At 41.9% G+C, this 18014-nt stretch overlaps 1 protein-coding gene across 1 annotated transcript in view; it reads left to right on the plus strand.

Moving 5' to 3' along the window:
• Positions 1-18014, plus strand: part of Wipf3 (WAS/WASL interacting protein family member 3) — a 134141-nt gene that overhangs the window by 44562 nt on the left and 71565 nt on the right. The window lies entirely within an intron of this gene.

The following is an 18014-nucleotide window of genomic DNA, read 5'->3' on the forward strand; positions in this document are numbered from 1 at the left end:
GATGATATATATGATAGGTTTTGCCTTTAGGGATCAAGGATGCTAAATGCAGCCTATAAGATCAGAAGGCCTCCAAATTTTTAGGAGATCAAATATTACTTTTCTTTTGAATAATTTATGATACTTAGAATATCTGGGTTTCAGTCTTCCATTTATCATTAACTTGCTGCATGGTCTTAGGCAAGTTATTAATCCCTCTGTGCCCCCTTGTCTGTAAAGTGAGAATAATAGTATTTATTTCGCAAGTGGGAAATAAGATAGGCTCAGCCCAAGCCAAGCCCCCCACCAAAAAAAATCCTCAACTTTTACAAAAAAAAGAAAGAAAGGGCCAGCCAAATAGCTCAGCTGATTAACGTGCCTGCTTAGGCAGACCCAGGGGCAGGAGTTTCTATCCCAGGCCTGCCGTGCTGGCCCCACCCCCAGGGCAGGTTGAGACTGCAATTGAGACTAGGCATGGTGGCGTGCACCCCGTAATCCCAGCACTTGAGAGGCTGTCAACAGGAGGATCATTAGGAGTCTTATCTACACAGTGAGACCCTCTACACCCTGTACACACTGTCCTAAATAGAAAAAAATTCTTGTTTATATTAATATTCAATAAATTACCAAAATTTTTATTATGATGATGATTTGTGCTTTTAAAAGTTATTTGTCCTCATTCTCCATTCTATAACATATTTGAGGACTTTTGAAAAACAGGTAGTAACCAGGTGCACACCTCTTTTCCCAGCACTGCGGAGGCTGAGACAGGAGGATTTCTATGAGTCTGAGCTGCATACTTAGACTCTGTACCAAATAAACAAAAGATTAAAAAAAAACAGCAACAGCAGGTAGTAAGTCTGAGTTACAGATCAGTGGCAGAACACTTGCATAGCATGCGTGAGGCCATGGGTTCAGTCCTCAGCATGAAAAAATAAGATAGTAAACAACATAAAATTGATAGGTTATGAACTAGGCTAAAGGTCACACAGAATAGAGAATGAGATAGAGTCAGAGGTAATTTAGACAACAAGAATATATCATATGATGAAAGCAGGCTCCACAGATAGGATTAAAAAATTGTTAGAGCTTCCCAGCAGCCAACACAAAAAGGGAAACACAAATAGTTACCTGACCGGCAGCGACCACGAGACAAAAACAGATCAATTACACAGCTCTTCCTGGTCCTGAAACCTGGGATAACTTTCTCCTGGCAGCTCTTTAAAGCAATCCCTGTTGCCATAGAGATCCAAGTCTTCAACATCCTCCCTGCCTAAACACAATGCAAGTTTTGTAGTAGAGGAGTGTTTTCTAGAACTTGATTGACTGAAGTTCCGGAGACATAATCCCAGGGCACACCCCAGTAAAAAGCTCCTCTCTGTGGTCCAGGGGCCTGCTGTTTTCCTAGGTATGCCTGCCGAGTGCTGGAGAGAGCAGAAGGATTCTCCCTGCCAGAGAGGACAATTCTCCTGTGTGTCCAGTGAATCCCTTCCTCTGTGAGAACACTGGTTCGAGTTGAAGTCAATTAAGTTAAGAGCCAGATCAGTTACTGTCATCTGGAAAAAGCCTGCGCACACATTCATTAATATGATTGTGTAGTCAGGAATTTTTTTGATATTGGTAGTTCAGAGTTTCCCTTTATCTGCAATTGTTATCACCCTATTTGGAGAGAAAAAAGTACAATTCTAATAAAAATAAATGCTACTGAATTTACAAAAACACTTATAATTGAAACCCTGGTGGCCAGATTGTTTCAGTCTTTCTTCATTTATATCCATATATATTTTATACATAATACATATGTGATATATATATACATATATATATATATGGAGTGCTTGAAAATGTGACAAATGCTTAATTTTTTTTAATTTGTGACAATAAAAGATACATTGCCATTGGTTCCCCTTACAATATTTCCTCTCCCTTTGAAGACACTTATCCCGTTGCTCTTGCAACTTTTTGAAGCCTTTGTGCAAGTGCTCTTTCCTGAATGCCTTTATGAGATGTCATCAAAAATACAATGAATGCTGCTGAGGAATGCCATCTAACGGAAAGGCAGGTTCAGAAAACATTTGGGGGTCTCCATCCACTTTGTTCTGTGGATCTGGCACCATGTAATTTCTTGGCTCTTCCATGAAGTCAAAATGACCAGCCAGGGTAAACGTTTTGATTCAAGATATTGAAGCAGATACAACAACACCAAAACATTCACAAAATAAAGACTTCAAGAGCTGCTTATGAAATAAATATTTTTTTTTTTAAAAAGGGTTGGTGAGATGGCTCAGTGGTCTAAAGCACCTACTTAGAACAAGCTTAGTAAGCACAGGGACCACGGTTCAATCCCCCAGCACCACATGCCAGCCAGCCCCGCCCCCTGGTGGGCTGAGCTGGCCACACACACACACACACACAAATTAATTAATTAATTTTTTAAAAAAGAGCTGCTTATGAGATGTGTGTTGCAGATGAAGGATAGGATCTTCAAGGGGATTGATCACAATGTGTCTTTTCCAAGTTATATGTTGTGTAAAACTGAACATTCACCAGAGTTTTGGAGCAGATGCAAGAATATTTGTTAAATAACACTTGACTCCCAGCAAAAGCTCCCGGCAAAAACTCACCTGACACAGTGCTGTTAGAGACCAGCCTCATCCATTTTCCCGGTTCTACAACTGTAGGACTTCATTCAAAATCTAGTTGCCTCTCGGTTATAAGTTAGCTGCTGTACATCTGAGCTAGCACCTATTGTCTAGGCAAGCAGAAAACGAAGGTGCAAATCAGTAAGGAATGAAAGCCATTTGGTTAAGGCTGTTTTTGGCCTTTTATTTAGAAGGTGATACCCTTCCCAAACTGCCACTTAAATTTCATTGGCCAGAAAAGTGTTACAAGGTTACTCCAGGTATAAGAATGTGAGAGAGGGGCCAGGGAGATGGCTCAGAGGAATAAGCACTTCCCTGGCAAGCACAAGGGCCTGAGTTCAACCCCTGATTCTGGAAAAAAAAAAAAAAGAATGTGAGAGATAACATATGCTAGTTGGGTAAATTTTAGCCTCTCTTCCAGCCAGTGCTATCAGGAAGAGAAGGAAATGGCTGAGAAGGCACCCACCAGCATGGGCCACCTGCCTGGTTGCCATTACAACCCTGTCCTTGAGTTACTTGGAAATGATGGAAGGTGATGACTCAGTAGCATTAAATGCTATACTTTCCTAGATCTTCACAGAATTAGCACTAGAGAAGGAGACACGTCCAACTGCCTACGTGAAAAATTGGCCCTGCTCCTTTTCTGACAATCAAATCTAAAATTGCCATTTGCCAAAATACATTCAACTCGGTGCTTCAAGTTCAAACTACTCGTCCCTGCTTGTTTGTCACCCCGCCAGCCCCAGCATGATCACTTTCTCCTGCTTCTCCTGCTTTTCTTCCTTTAACTCTGAGGAGCCCTGGAGTTCCCAGAGCGCTTCCTTCTCTCACATGCTAGACATCCAGTCTAATTTTCTCCTTGCCTCTAGCTCCTCCCTGCTTCTCGAATTCCAATAAACACCTTTCCTTGATCATGTGGACCCCTAACTTGGTCTGATTTCTTTTTTTTTCTCCCTACAGTACGTCTGCCAACATAGGTTTCTCCAATGTGCTGCTTTGAAGCCACAAATGTCTCTGTCTTTTAAATTATTATTCCCACATAGTCATGGAACTCACTGCAGTGTTTCCATCCATGCATACTTTGTGTATCGATCTGGAGCTCTACAATAAAGCCCTGCTGACAGCCTGGCTCCGTGACCCCACCCACACACCCTTCCTTGGGCTGGCAGGTGGCCCACCGCTCACGTGCCCTCTTCCGGCACGGTTTCTGTTTGTCTGTGACCCAGGAAGCATGGCATTACCTTCATATTTCCAAGGTGCTTATATTTGTATTGACTCTTTTGTCCTAGATTCTATTTTTTCTGATATTAAAAAGAATTCATCAGATTATTTTATTAATAACTTTAATATAATATAGTGCACATACCATGAAATGCATGTGGGGTTTTTTTTGTTTTGTTTTAGTTTTTGTTTTCTTTCAGAACCGGGGATTGAACTCAAATCCTTGCGCTTGCCAGGGAAGCGCTTATTCTACTGAGCCATCTCCCCGGCCCTGAAATGCATGTTTTTAAAGAACATATTTTCATTATGTTTTGGTCTATGTTTTCTGCTGTATATCTGAGCTAACACCTATTATCTAGGCAAGCAGAAAAGTTCCTGCTATGTAGTATGCCTTTATAAGTAACCATCAACTGTGATTATAAGCTATCATGTGTGGATAATAATCATGTATCTGTAGATTTATTAATCCATTACATATTTATTAATTACCTGATAATCATGTTCATAGTTTTACTTAACGGCCAACATAATGCCTGACACTTGAAAGGTCAGCAAATATTACTCATTGTATACGTGTATTCAATTGTCACACTATACCCATAAACATGTGCAATTATTATAGGTCAGTGAAAATAATCGATATTGCTGCTTTGCACAGACTATGCAGAGATCGGTGTGCCCGGCAAAAGCCAGGAAAGTAGTAGACAAGGTGCTAAGTGGGGAACCAACTCACTTAGGTTCCATTTTGTTTTGTTGCAACCCGGCTATTTGAGCTCAGTGTGACTGCTTTACATCTGTGAGCCTTCCCCTCCTCATCTGTGAACAATGGGTGATGGTATCTGTGTGTAGAGTTTTGGGAGGCCATGAAAGGTAAGTATGTAAATGAGAATCAGAATTTCTAATTAGGGAATATAGTCAGAACATTTGAACTGTTGTTTTTGTTGATGAACTATTTAACAAAGGACTCTATCCATGTTTGTTTGTGCGGAGCATAGAGCACGAGGCCTTGTGTATGCTAGCCAAATGCTCTAGCATTTGGTTTAGTGAACTAAACATCCTAGCCCCAAAGTCCTTCAGTATTAAGACACCAATCACATATCTCAGGGAATAAAGTTATAGTGTAAAATGATATTGGCTCTTTCCTATGCGTATGGCATAAGTATTACTGCCCTGTGGAAGCAGGAGACAGTCCCGCTCACACACATGTCTCTCATGTGGGAGAGACAAGGAAAGAACAGGTGGTGTCCTTCTACCTCCCCTTAATGAAACTAAATTAGAGTCGAAGTCTCCACTGACCTTAGAGCCATCATTTATTCTAGCATTCTTTTCAAGTTTGAAAGCCTTAATTGTGCCACCTTACAGCAATTCAGTGGCAGAATAAAGTCGCTTCAGAAGCAGGATAATTACCTAAAACATGAAGAACAGTCATTTTTCTTAAGTTTAAAATTCACCTTCTTCGCCTTTTAACCGCCTTGTCCTGACTTGTTGGTGTTCTGGCTTTTCACTCAAATGTTTAGGACCTAAACGTTTCCGAAGTTGACCTGCAGATTTCTAGAAGGAAGGCTAAAGGGTTTCCTGGGTTCGCAGCAGGTCACTCTGCCTTCCTGGTGTTTATGGACGCTTGCTGAGCTGTAATTGACAGTAATTGATCTGTAACATTTTGACATTATTCATGTAAAATACATACGGGAGAATGATGGGCAGCACAGTGGTCGCAGGGCCTGGGATACAGTACTGTGTGGCTGGGGAGCAAACGCATCAGTTGTTATTTCAGACCTGTGCAGCCCTTGGCCAGAATCCTTGTGTTCTTGCATCTAATGAATGGCAAGGAGCAATTACAGCTGGAACCAACTTACAAATGATGATTCATGACCAAAAGGGAATGACGTCTAAAACCATGAGTAGTTGCACGCTACCCATGTGTGAATAAGAACTACACCTTAGGGGTTATGATTGGCTAGGAGAGAACCGTTTTATTCCGTGTTTGCCTATTTTCCTCTGTCTTTGGTCATCCTTGCAGTGCTTGTGTACACCAGTAGGAGCAAGTTCAGTGGCAGCAGAAGTCTGCATTTGGAGACAACAGCATGCCACCCACCTTGGCTCTCTTCGCTGGTTCCAGCAGCTCCTCAATCAGAACAAGGCACCAAGAAGATGTAATTGTCCTCTTCATGCATTTGTATTTACCTTTTAGGCATCAACATCTTCTTTATCTACTCATTTGTTGATGGAGCCATAGAATGCTTCTAAGACTAAGCTATCATAAATTGTGCTGAATGTTGCTAATGTGATGAATTATATGAGTAAATGTTATAGTATGGAGAGCTTCTCTCATTTGAGCTGAACTTGATTGGTATATATTTAGTGTGTCACAGAATTCTGCTTATTTGTTCATATTGTTTTTTCCACTTTATTCATAAAGGAAATTGAGAAGGATTTTTTTTTGGGGGGGGAGCTGGCTCAGGGGGCCTTAAGGGCAGGCCTGGTAAGGCATGTGGAGCTGGGGCTAGAATCGCGGTCCCCTGCGCCTGACTGAGTTTGTACCCAAGCAGGTGGTTAAACAACTGAGCTAATCCACAAGCTCCGCCCCCCCTCCCCCAAGGAGATTGATCAGTAGTTTTTGGTTTGTTCTCAGGTTTGGGTCTGACTGTTACCTGGTGAATTAAGTTTTTTTTTTTAACTCAACAGTGGTTGTTATTTTACATATGCAAATTAACTTCTTATCTGCTAGGCAGAAGGGTGGGATGGCCTTTGTGCTTCTTGTTTATGTCTTTTGACCAAGGTCTGATACTTTTTTTTTTGGTATTTTATTATTTTTTTTTTTTAGTCTGATACTTTTTCATTAGTATTTTTTTAAATTTTATTATTTATTTATTTTGTGTGTGTATGTGTATGTGTGTGTGTGTGGCCAGCTCAGCCCACCAGGGGGCGGGGCTGGCTGGCATGTGGTGCTGGGGGATTGAACCGCAGTCCCTGTGCTTGGCTTGGCTTAGCTTGTTCTAAGTAGGTGCTTTAGACCACTAAACCATCTCACCAGCCCCTAGTCTGATACTTTTTGATATTGTGTCTCTTCAGATTTTTCCTTCTGTCTTGACTATATCAATAATTCATGCTTTTCTGGAACACTGTCCATTTTAATCCAGGTTTTCAGATTTGAACCAAAGTTTTCTATGTCTGCTCTAGTAGTCATTTTTCCATTTTCTTGTCTAACTTTGGGAGTTTTTCTGTCTTACTTCTTAGGTGATTATTATTTTGCTTTTCAAAGACTAAGTTTCTCGTTTCACTAGTTCTAACATTTACCTTTTTTAATTCCTGAATATCTACTTTTACATTTATAAATAAGTGTCTTTCTTTGCTTCCCGTCAGGCTCTCTGCAGTTGCTCACACTTCCTGGGAGCTTTAATCCTTTGTTGTGCAAGTGTCCTTATGTACCCCTGAGACCTGCTCTGCCCACACCCTGAGCCATGCTCCGTGGGCTCTGATGCACCGTGTTTTCATTAACCTGATTTCTCACTATTTATTAATTATGGTTTTTTGCATCTTTGTTCCAGGAGTTATTGGATAGTTTAAAAATATCCAAAAAAAAAAAAAAAAATCCAAGTGATAGTATTTTTTAAAGTTTTTGCTGCATTTTTCACTTACTATGTGAAATAAGTTCTGAACAGAGAATATTGTCTATTCTCTCTACTTTCTAGTTATCGAGGCTATCATTATACCCTTCGCAGCTAATTCATGGCAGTTCTATTACTTCCTCAGGAATACTTTAGAAGTGCTAATCCTATAGGCCGGGCATAGAGGTGCGGCACTTGGGAGGCTGAGGCAGCAGGGTCGCTGCAAGTTTGAGGAAAGGAAAGGAAAGGGGGCTAATCCTGTACTTTCAGTATAGTCATCTTAATTTTTTCTACCTTTCATTTAGCTGATGTAAGTTTTATTGCTTTATCAGCCAATAAACCTAATATGAGCAGAGAAAGATGCAGTAGAAGTCCTGTTCTGAGTATAATTTTGTCCATTTGTCCTTGAATACCCTATGGTTTTGCCATATTGATTTTGTTTCTGTTTGGCACCGAGGCATTTATAGCTGCTGTGCTCAGTGTGTTTTTAATGGCACCTGTTTTCTTTAGGCTTTTAGCTAGGTTTTCCTTCTTTACTTTCTCTTGTGTTACTTTTTTTCTAACGTTTTATCCTCTGTTATCTTGCTTTATCTTCTCAGAATCCTTATCTCTGTACTTTGAGTCCTTATCTTAAAGGGTTAATATTTTTTATTAAATTCTGTGAGTTAATAATTATATTTTTATCCCAACTTTTATCCGCGTGCCAGCAGAATTGTTTCTGGCAAGCGTTTCTCCCTGCTTCTTTCTGCATCTTTCCCCTGACTTCTCTTGTGTGACCCTCATCCTGGTTCGCTTCTACTTTGTTCATCCTAGAATGAACTGGATTCTCCTTGGAGCAAATGTTTGCAGCTTTTATTGAGGAAAGGAACAGAGCAGATTCTAAGCCAGAAAGAATTCTTTTTGGCTCTGAAAGAAGAGCCTTATGAGAGAGAGGAGAGAGGACAGAGAGGAAAGAGACAGGAGAGAGGGAGAAGCGAGAGGGCAGTGATGTTGTGAGGAGACCCTTCCTGACACGCACCGCGGTGTGGGTGCGTCCAGGTCAGTGCCAGCCCTCTAGTTCCCAGCCAACAGACAAACGCAGGTAATTTTGAAGCTGCTCGTGACCTCGGCTTTCCCCTGCTGAAATGCTTTGTCTCTGCCACCGTTGCTGCTCCCTGGTGGGTGTCGGGGGACCAGACGCACTCGGCTGCCGTGCGCACGCTGTTTCTCCTGCTTCGGACAGCAGAGCTGCGCCGGCTGTGTGCGAGTCCTGGAGGCGTCGCGAATGGGGCCTGCCCCTTCTCCAGCTGCTGTGTTTGATATTCCTGGCCCGGGGCAGTCCTAGCTCGTTTATTAAAATAAAAGTTTATAGAAATCTAATTTATCAAAGAAAATGAGTTTATTTTATTATTTTTTTTAATTTATGTATTTGGTACAGATCTCTATATGCAGCTGGGACTCATAGTGATCCTCCTGTTTCAGCTTCCCCAGCGCTGGGATTATAGGCATGCACCAAAGTGCCCGGTTTTGGTGGCCAGCTTGGCAGACCCGGAGCGGGGTCCTCCACACAGACAGATACGTTGTACCAGGGATCGAACCTGGATCTTTGAGGTTGTCAGGCAGGAATTTACGCTGTAGAGTCATCTCCCCGGCCTGAAAATGAGTTTAAATTTCAGACTTCTCCTTCCATTTTACCAGCAAGGGATATGTTTATCTGCTCAAGTTCTGTTCTAGAATATCTAAGACAGTGCAAGCTCTGTCTCACATGGTGAGAGGTCCTGCCTTCTATGGAAAAGACTCACTTTTGTGCACTTATATATTACTTACAATGTAGTGGTGCTTGGAATTTTGGCAATACCTTTGGCATTACTTTTGGTCTTAACAGCATCAAGATGTCTAAGTCCTAGTCCCCATCTTTGAACCTTTGAGGAGCCCATGATCCGATGAAAGCAGCCACAGAGACCTATGAAAAGAAAACTGTCAGAACACCTTGCGCCATAATAATAAAAATATAACCAAAGCATTCTGCAAGTTCACGAAAGCCTGTCACAAAGAAGAAAATTTGCGCAGAAAATGCAAGAGTAGAGTTTAAAGGATTAGTAGAAACTTTCCAAGTAGTAAAGCCCACGGTATGCAGGCTACATAGCATGGACAAATACATAGAGATATAAAGAAAAGATGAGTATCTTAGTCTGTTTTCTGTTGCTCAACAAAGTAGCCAAGACTAGGGAGGTTTAAAAGAAAAGAGGTTCATGATTCTGAAGGCATAGAAGCTGAATATTCCGACGAGAGCCCCGTGCTATATAATGAGATGATGGTATCACATGCTGAGAGCCAGTAGACAATGGCAGCTGGTCCGTCTTATACCCCTACATTACGGCCACTAGTCTAGTCATGCTGCCCCTGAGAAGTGGGCATCAGTCCCTTGAAGGTCAGTGTTCCCATGACTCAGTCACCTCCCAGTGGGCCCTAACCCCAGAGAGGTCCTTCCACCTCTCAATGCCCTTATATTGGAAAGCAAGCTTTTAGGACATGGACCCTTTAGGGGGTCACACCACATTCATAACACAGAAGTATGTAAGAAAATGTCCAGAGTGTGATATGGATTACAGTGGAGACTAGCAGAAAGCCTGGAGGGGGTACGTGTTACCTCTGGGAGTGGCGTCATGGAGTCGGAAAGGTGATGGCTGTGTTCAGGGCATCAGCTCTGGCTGATAGCACACCGTGCAGGCTGCCTTGGGAAGGAATCTGCCTAGCAACTGAGGTGAGGGTGGTTCCTTCCAGCGGGCTGTTTGAGATGCTAATGTGACTTCCAACTGGACAAGGGACCCAGGGCACTCGGGTTTCACTGGTCCTACTACTGTGGCCCAAAGTAGCAGTAGCAATGATAATGAGAAAGAACTGGAGCAAATCTAAAGTGTCACAGATAAGATCCAGGAAGAAAGGCCCTGACAGTTCTGCTGCCCAGGAGCCACCTCCAATCTACACACCATTTCTTCAGGGTTTTGCAGGCAGGCATCTCGCAAGTGCTCAGTCCTCAGGGAGCAGGTACCACCTTGCCTGAAGACAGAAGGAAAAACACCTCCTGATAAACTCTAGCATCATAAAATATTAAAGAGGTGGGCATTCATTTGGTAGAACAGCTCATTGTTTTATAGTATTGATTGCAGGTTTTCAGCGAATAACCTTTGTTAGGGCCCAACACGCGTTTCTATTTTCTGAAACTAGAAATGCCATTTTTTAGAAACATAACTGTTCTATAAAATGAAGTTTACTTATAAGTGTGTGATTAATATCATATATTTTCAACAAATCAAATTCTTCTTTTAGTTAGTTCAAGAGTAGGACAAAAAAGGGTTGGAAGCCAAGATTTCCTCTTTTTACCCTTGAGAGCCACATAGAGTGATTTTTATGGTTCTTAACCTTAATTTAAAATTCTTGAGTCAGTGAAAAATATTATCAATATCTCTGTTTTTCTTTTCTGCAAATACTGTTCAAATGTTATAATGAATTCAATGAATGAGCTGGGAACAGATTTGCATTTCAATAAGAATCTTTTAAAAGGAAACCAATTTATGAGCTCCTGTGGGTGTGACATAGTGGGTTTTGTATTAGATTGCGATTAAGGTGTGTCTTCACTTTAGAAATTACAAGATAACAGACAAGACCATGTGAATCCTTTGTGCCCTTCAGCTGATAACTAAATGTAATTCCAGAGAGGGCTGAGCCATTCCGGGAGCCGGGCTGGAGTTTGGCGGGGCTCAGAAGTCCTGCCCATCATCTGTGTGAGAGGGCCACGGGCCTCAGCTTGGTTTTCTTTTCACATCAGTTCTAAGTATGGACCCAGCCTGCTGAAAGTTAAGTGAAAGTACACAAAAAAGTAAGTCTTTTCCATAGAAGACAACTTCTGACCACACAAGACAGAGTTTGCACCATCTTGACATCCTAGAACAGGGAACTTGAGCAGGCATACGTGTCCCTTACTGGTAAAATTATTCCCAAAGGTTCTGGTTCCCCAGGTCTGAGGTGGAGATTCTTTCTTAGAGGCTTTCTCCTGGGAAAGATTCTCCAAGTGTGTTCCCCAGAGCAGCAGAGCTGGCTCGTGGGGTGCGGGTGAGGGCAGAGGTCCTGTCAGAAATGCAGAATCCCAGGCCCCATCCCAGGCTGAATCCGGTGAGTTTTGAGGCTGTACTTAACAAGACCCCTGACTGTTCGTCCCCCATGAAGGGTTGGTAGACACTGCTCCCCAGAGTTCTACCAAGGCTTCCCAGGGAAACGTGAGATGCCTTCATGCGGAATAATTAAACACTTCTATTTGTATAATTACTGTGTTTATTCTTACTACTTTCCATTTATGGTGAGTGGTGTTAGTTTACTCTTTATGGCAGAGACTTAAAGTTAGGTATTACATTTTCAAAAAGAAGTTAGTTATTTACAATCATAGGTTAATTTATAGTAAATGTTAAATGAATAGAACTTCAGATGGTGTGTGGATGTCACAGAAAGTACAAAAATTATGCATCTACAACTGACTTAAATCCATATGGTGCTTATGTGACTGCTGTCTGGAGCTAGACATCTGGGTTTAATACCAGATTTTCCACTGATCATGCACCTCAAGTAAGTTTCTTACCCTATCTGTGTGTCAGTTGCCTCTTCTGAAGAATGGAGACAACCATAGTGTCTATTGCATGTGCCACTGTGGCGTGTAAATGAGCTACAATACAGGCTGGGGAGATAGCTCAGCGGTCTAAGTGCCTGCCTGGCATACGCAAGGACCCAGGTTCAATTCCCTTTACCACACCCCCAGCCCCAGGCACCAAGCTGTCACAGAAACTCAGCATGGTGGTGCACAACTGTAATCCCAGTGCTGGGGAGGCTGAGACAGGAGGATCCCTCCGAGGCCAAGTTGTGTAGCAAGACCCTGTACCAAATAGATAAGTGAATAAAAGATCTTTAAAAATTAAAAATAAATAAATGAGTTACTATACAAAAAGCTCTAAGGACAGTGCCTACTCCATAGTAAGGGCCATGTCAGAACTGAATTGTTTCACTGTTCTCTAGAACGAGAATGCTCGGGGACTCTTTTTCTCTCTACCTCTTTCCCTCCTTCCCTAAGCCAACATACCCAGCCTCCCAAAAAAAAAAGGCTGTGTACTTCCAAGCCCTTGCACCACAGGAAAGAATGGGAGTGGCAGCTTCCGTGTGACCCTTGGAGGACAATCTGAGCCGGGAGAATGTTGGGCTGTGGCTCTCTAAACCCCAAGAGGAAATGACAATAGAAGTGAGGGCTCCGCAGCTGTCACCTGGTTTGAAGACTTGAAGATCAAATTCCTTTCTTCTACCGGGCACTGTGGAAGCCTTACCACACGCTTTATTCAGAATCTTTATTCAGATGTGGCTTGCATGTGGCTCATAGGCTGGGGCTTTGAGCTTTCCTGGGGAACTTTTGATAAATTAATGTGAATGCCTGAGCAGCACCCCAGTGACTCTTGTGAACTATGGATTGCTCAGGGGGTGCACTCACCTCCCTTAGCTCAGAGGCAGAATATCTCCATTCTTTTCCCTGATTTCCTAATGCAAACACAAGGAACTCAGGGGGACCATACCAACACATCAAAAGTTAGATGCCCAGGGAATCTCGATTCAAATGTATTTTTAGAACCAACAAAAGATACTTTTTCATGTGGTAGCTGTGACCCTCCTTGTTTATTATTTCTTAAATAAACCCATGTTATATTTGTGAACAGCTATAATCTGACAGACTACTCCTGGGAGGAAAATACTTAAATGTTTTGATGAGAACAACTAGCATGTAAAGTTGTTCAACATCAGTTATTGCTTTCTGAGACAATGTTCGGTTGGTACAGAGATATATTACTCTTTATGCAAAGAAGCTAGGAAGCTCAGCCTACTTCGATTGCTGAATGAGTACAGTTGGGCAGAAGAGGAGAAAGGTAAAGAAGGGGCCCAGGGGGTGGGCGGAAGGATAGTTCATCACCTGCATCAAGGAGGTACACTGCCCACCAAGCCAGAATAGCTCGTGGTAAAGAGGTCAATCCCCGGGCCCCTAACGTAAGCCACAACAGCTCCTGGTAAAGAGGTCAAAGTATGGTAATCTGTTCTTTTGGCCTCCTGAGGTTTAAAAGATGCTTTTCAAGTTATAACTACCTTCATAACCATGGGTTCTCTCTCCACTAATTAAACCAAACTTGGATTAAATACATCTGTATTGAGTATATATAAGCTTTCTTCTCTTGTCATTAACTCCTAACTAATACAGTGTGACAACTAGTTAGGTGGATTTACATTATACAATAAGTAATCTAGTTACAATAAGTAATCTAGAGCTGACTTAGTGTGGCAGTGGTGAGCCTACCAGCGGACCATCTGTCTCATTGAAAGCTCTAAAATGTTCGCCATCACTGGCTTGGCACATAAGGGAGACTGTGTGCAGGTTATCTGCCATAAACTATGCTATTTTATAGAAGAGATTCAGCATGTGAAGGCTTGCTATCTGAAGGTGTTCTCCCCCATGAATACCAAAGGACAACTATGCTTACCCTTATTTTTATTAAAATTAGATTTCACCAAAAGGTCGGGATATGGGGTTATGCTGGGGTGGGAAGGGTCTGGCCAGTTCTAGGTTTGTATTGCCGTAAAATGACAGGGTGCCAGAGCTGAGAAGGGACCTCTGCTCCAGATACAGGCTTCTTCTCTTAGCCCTGTCTCCTTTGTACCCCTCATCTGTGATCTACCCCATCTGAGTTAAAGGTTACAGCCTACTCTCTCCCTGCAAGAGATACAGGGAAAAAGAGTTCCCAGCCTCTGGCTGGCCCCTAGTGTAAGGAACCTAAGGACTGGAAAAGTGGCCAAGAGGTGGCGGTGACCACCATGAGACCAGTGTCTAGCCCTGCCTAGGGAGAGGTTCCCAAAACAATTGAGTGCCATTTAAATCCAAGCATTCCAGCCTTCTCTCCTTTCTTCTCACATGTGCAGAGCTCCATAGGCAGAAATCCTTCTCCCACCTCTGTCTCTGTGTTATCCCACTCCTGCTAACTAGAACAGACCCCAGAGCCACTGGTTTGCCCACTGCAAATGCAGTAGCTCTACCAAGAGTTGACTTGTACTTTTCCTTCAGGTTTCCCTCAGTCCCTCCCTTTCTTGAGGCATTTTACCTCCTCCTCCTTTTATCACTGTTATTAGTGGTGATGATAAAAGAGCTTCTGGTAAGTGTCTACTGTGTGTCAGTACTGTGGTCTTTATTGAAGTCTAACAGCAAACTAAGGCTTAAACATTCTAGCCCCTGTTTTACAAAGAAAAGAAACGAGGTCCACCAAGGTTAAGTGTGTTGACTAAGGTAATACATCAGAATAAAAGACAGAAGGGTCCCCCAGTTCTATTTGACTCTAAGAGCAGCCCTGGCTTTGTGTTGGGTGTCTCACATGGATACACCCCTGTGGTTCTCTTTCCCATATCCCTCTATCTAATGGTGTTTGAATCCCTGATGTGCATTTCAAAGCTGATTTTCAGCTCTTTCATAAGTCAGGAGACAGTATAAAAGCTTTTGAGAGTCTGTCTTTTAAAAAAAAATCTTAAACATTTTAAATATATTTCAGAACAAAATAGCATTTTTAAATGGGTCGAGAAAGAATACAAAGCATCAAAGAGCTCATGGTACAGTATGTGACTTCCTGGAGCCCCGTATTCTTAGCTGTCAAATTTTAACAAATACTTCTCTAGATAATTGCTTAATTATTATATCTGTCAAGAAAATGCCTTTACAGCCATGAAGTTCCAAATATAAAAATATCCTTTAATCCCAGACTTGAAAAATCACTCCCGGTGACTGCAATGAGGCAGATCCCCGTGGCACATAATCATTCTCAGGCTCCTAAGGGATAAAACTAGAGGGAGGACAAGAGCGCGCAGGGAGACGAGAGCTGAAGGACTGCTCCCACCTTTGTGGAGTCGCTTTCACCTCATGGCTTCAAACATATTTTTAAATCTTTGCAAAATGGCAGCAGAGAAGTGATGCAGCCTGAATCATACCCATTTAATAAAGTAATGACAAGCCAGGGAGGCTCAGATCACAAAGGCCAGGGCTTGCAACTCAGCTTTGATGCTGTCTCTGCAAGTGTGTAGAAACTGCATAACCTGAGGCAAAACTTAGTTGTCTGTTGATGGAAATATCAGCATCCATCCATAAGACCTATGAAAGGATTAAGTAAAATAATAAATGGAAAGTCCCTCATGCTGCGCTGAGCATTATCTGGGCATCCAAAATGTTGCATAGCTGATACTCGTTGCCTGAAGACTCTAGACTTGCAAATTCACCTGCTTGCTGAAGTTTACATGTAACTCTAAGTCAGTGTTCACGGTGGTGCTGTGGTCATTCACAATGGTAAAGTGGTAAAAAAATAAAATAAAATAAAATTATTGGCCCCCATGAACATTCCCAGCTGAGGTGGAGTTGGCACAGAGAGAACTGTCTGCTTTTGAAAACTCACATACCAGAAATAGTAGCCCCTTCTCAGGGTCTATTTAGGAGCTCATGTTTTGAATATTTGTGCTTTTGCTGCCCAAGGGGTCCCCAGGCCTGGTACTTCAGTGTTGCTTGTATTTCTTTTTTAAAAAATTTTATTTATTTATTTGTGTGTGTGTGTGGGGGGCCAGCTCAGCCCACCAGGGGGCGGGGCTGGCTGGCATGTGGTGCTGGGGGGTTGAACCGCAGTCCCTGTGCTTTGCTAAGCTTGTTCTAAGTAGGTGCTTTAGACCACTGAGCCAAATCACCAGCCCAGAAGGAATGATTCTTTTTTTTTTTTTTTTTTTTTTTTTTTTTGTGGAACCAGGGATTGAACTCAGGCCCTTGCACTTGCCAGGGAAGTACTCATTCCACTGAGCCATCTCCCCAGCCTTGTTGCTTGTATTTCTACACCCAAGAAAGCTATATGTGTGCTCAGTATAAAATATTGTATTAGACAAGCAGCGATCATACATGGATCACAGAGCTGTTGACCAGGAAATCAATTATTGTGGTCATGCCCCCCCCAAATGGAGGAATACCCACGCAAATTGGTGAGGGACATCTATCATTAGTCTTCAGATTCAAATGCTAACTCCCTTCATAAACAACTTCACAGATACAGTCAGAACTAATGTTCCACAAACTATACAGAATCCCTCAGAAGAGGATACTCTAAAATCTCCATGGCTTAGTACAACAGAAATTTATTTTTTCATGTATATAAAGACTCATGTTTGGCAAGTGATATTATTGAATATGTGTCAGAAACCCATATTCCTTTCTTCATGAGTTTTTGACAGAACATAGGTACTGTTGCTTTCCAACCAATGGATAGAGAAATAGAGGACTCATGGGTAGAAAGTCTCTATGAGCCAGCCCAGAAGTACAGCACACTTCTGCCTTCATTCTATTGGCCAGATCTCAGTCACATGTTTTTACCTACTTGCAAGGGATTCTGGGAAGTAAAATCAAACTGTGTGGTGAAGATTTCATGAACAACCCTGCCATAGTTTTCTTAAAGATATTTTCTGACAACCATTTTTCCTTAGGTAATAAATGGTAAAATTCTGAGGTAAGTAGCAGTTGAGTTTAGGTTACTCTTCCAAACTCTTTCCAAACTTTTCCTTTTCTCCAGGGAAAGTGAGTCTGTCTCCTCTAATGTGTCATAGTTACAAGATAAGGTCCTTACGTAATGACAGCACTCTATATTCTCTTGTTCTATTAATACTTCACCCAGCCCTGCTGTAAATTTTTGCCACCTCATACAAGATTATATAAATATACCTACATACCTTCTATGAAAATGTAAAAATACAAATAGCTGGTAACTTATGCTTGTTCCAATTAAATTGCGGACTCATATTCAAGTTTACTTTAGCACTCAGCCTGTTCAATGCTAACTATGTCTAACTTCATATTATCAGGTATTTTAGACTATGAATAAGGATAACATTGACATTATTTGGAGCAAGCATCTGCTAAACTCTGAAATAACTGCTCAATTTTACTGTGGTTTTATGCTGAGAGCTCTAAAGAGTATTTTTCCTTAATCTTTTTGTTCTTATCCTAATGTGAAAGAAAGAGGTAACAACAGTATAAGATCCTTTCTTTCAGGGGAATACTTTATAAGTAAAGTGAGGTCTCGTTCAGTGATCAGCTCACACATATCCTTAGAATTCTTAGAAAAACTTTTGTGGACTCACCCCAAAATTCTGCTCTGACCTATATATTTTACACTACTGCCAATTTTAGAATATTTTAAAGCTATTGAAAAGAGGCTAATGCCATAGAATGCAGCTGTGTCATACCCGAGTATAGAACTAAAAGATATTCAAGGTGGGCATCATGGCACATGCCCGCAGGCCTAGCATTTAGAGAGGCTGAGGCAGAAGGATCAGCAGTTCAAGGCAAGACTGGGCAACTCAGCAACCTAGTGAGACCCTCTCTCAAAATAAAAGTTAAAACAAGGTTGAGGATGTAGTTCAGTTTGAAGACCCTTAATTCAGTCCCCACTGAGAGAGAGAGAGAGAGAGAGAGAGAGAGAGAGAGAGAGAGAGA

This window comes from Octodon degus, unplaced genomic scaffold, assembly GCF_000260255.1.
Source record: "Octodon degus isolate 3935 unplaced genomic scaffold, OctDeg1.0 scaffold00015, whole genome shotgun sequence".
Lineage (NCBI taxonomy): Eukaryota > Metazoa > Chordata > Mammalia > Rodentia > Octodontidae > Octodon > Octodon degus.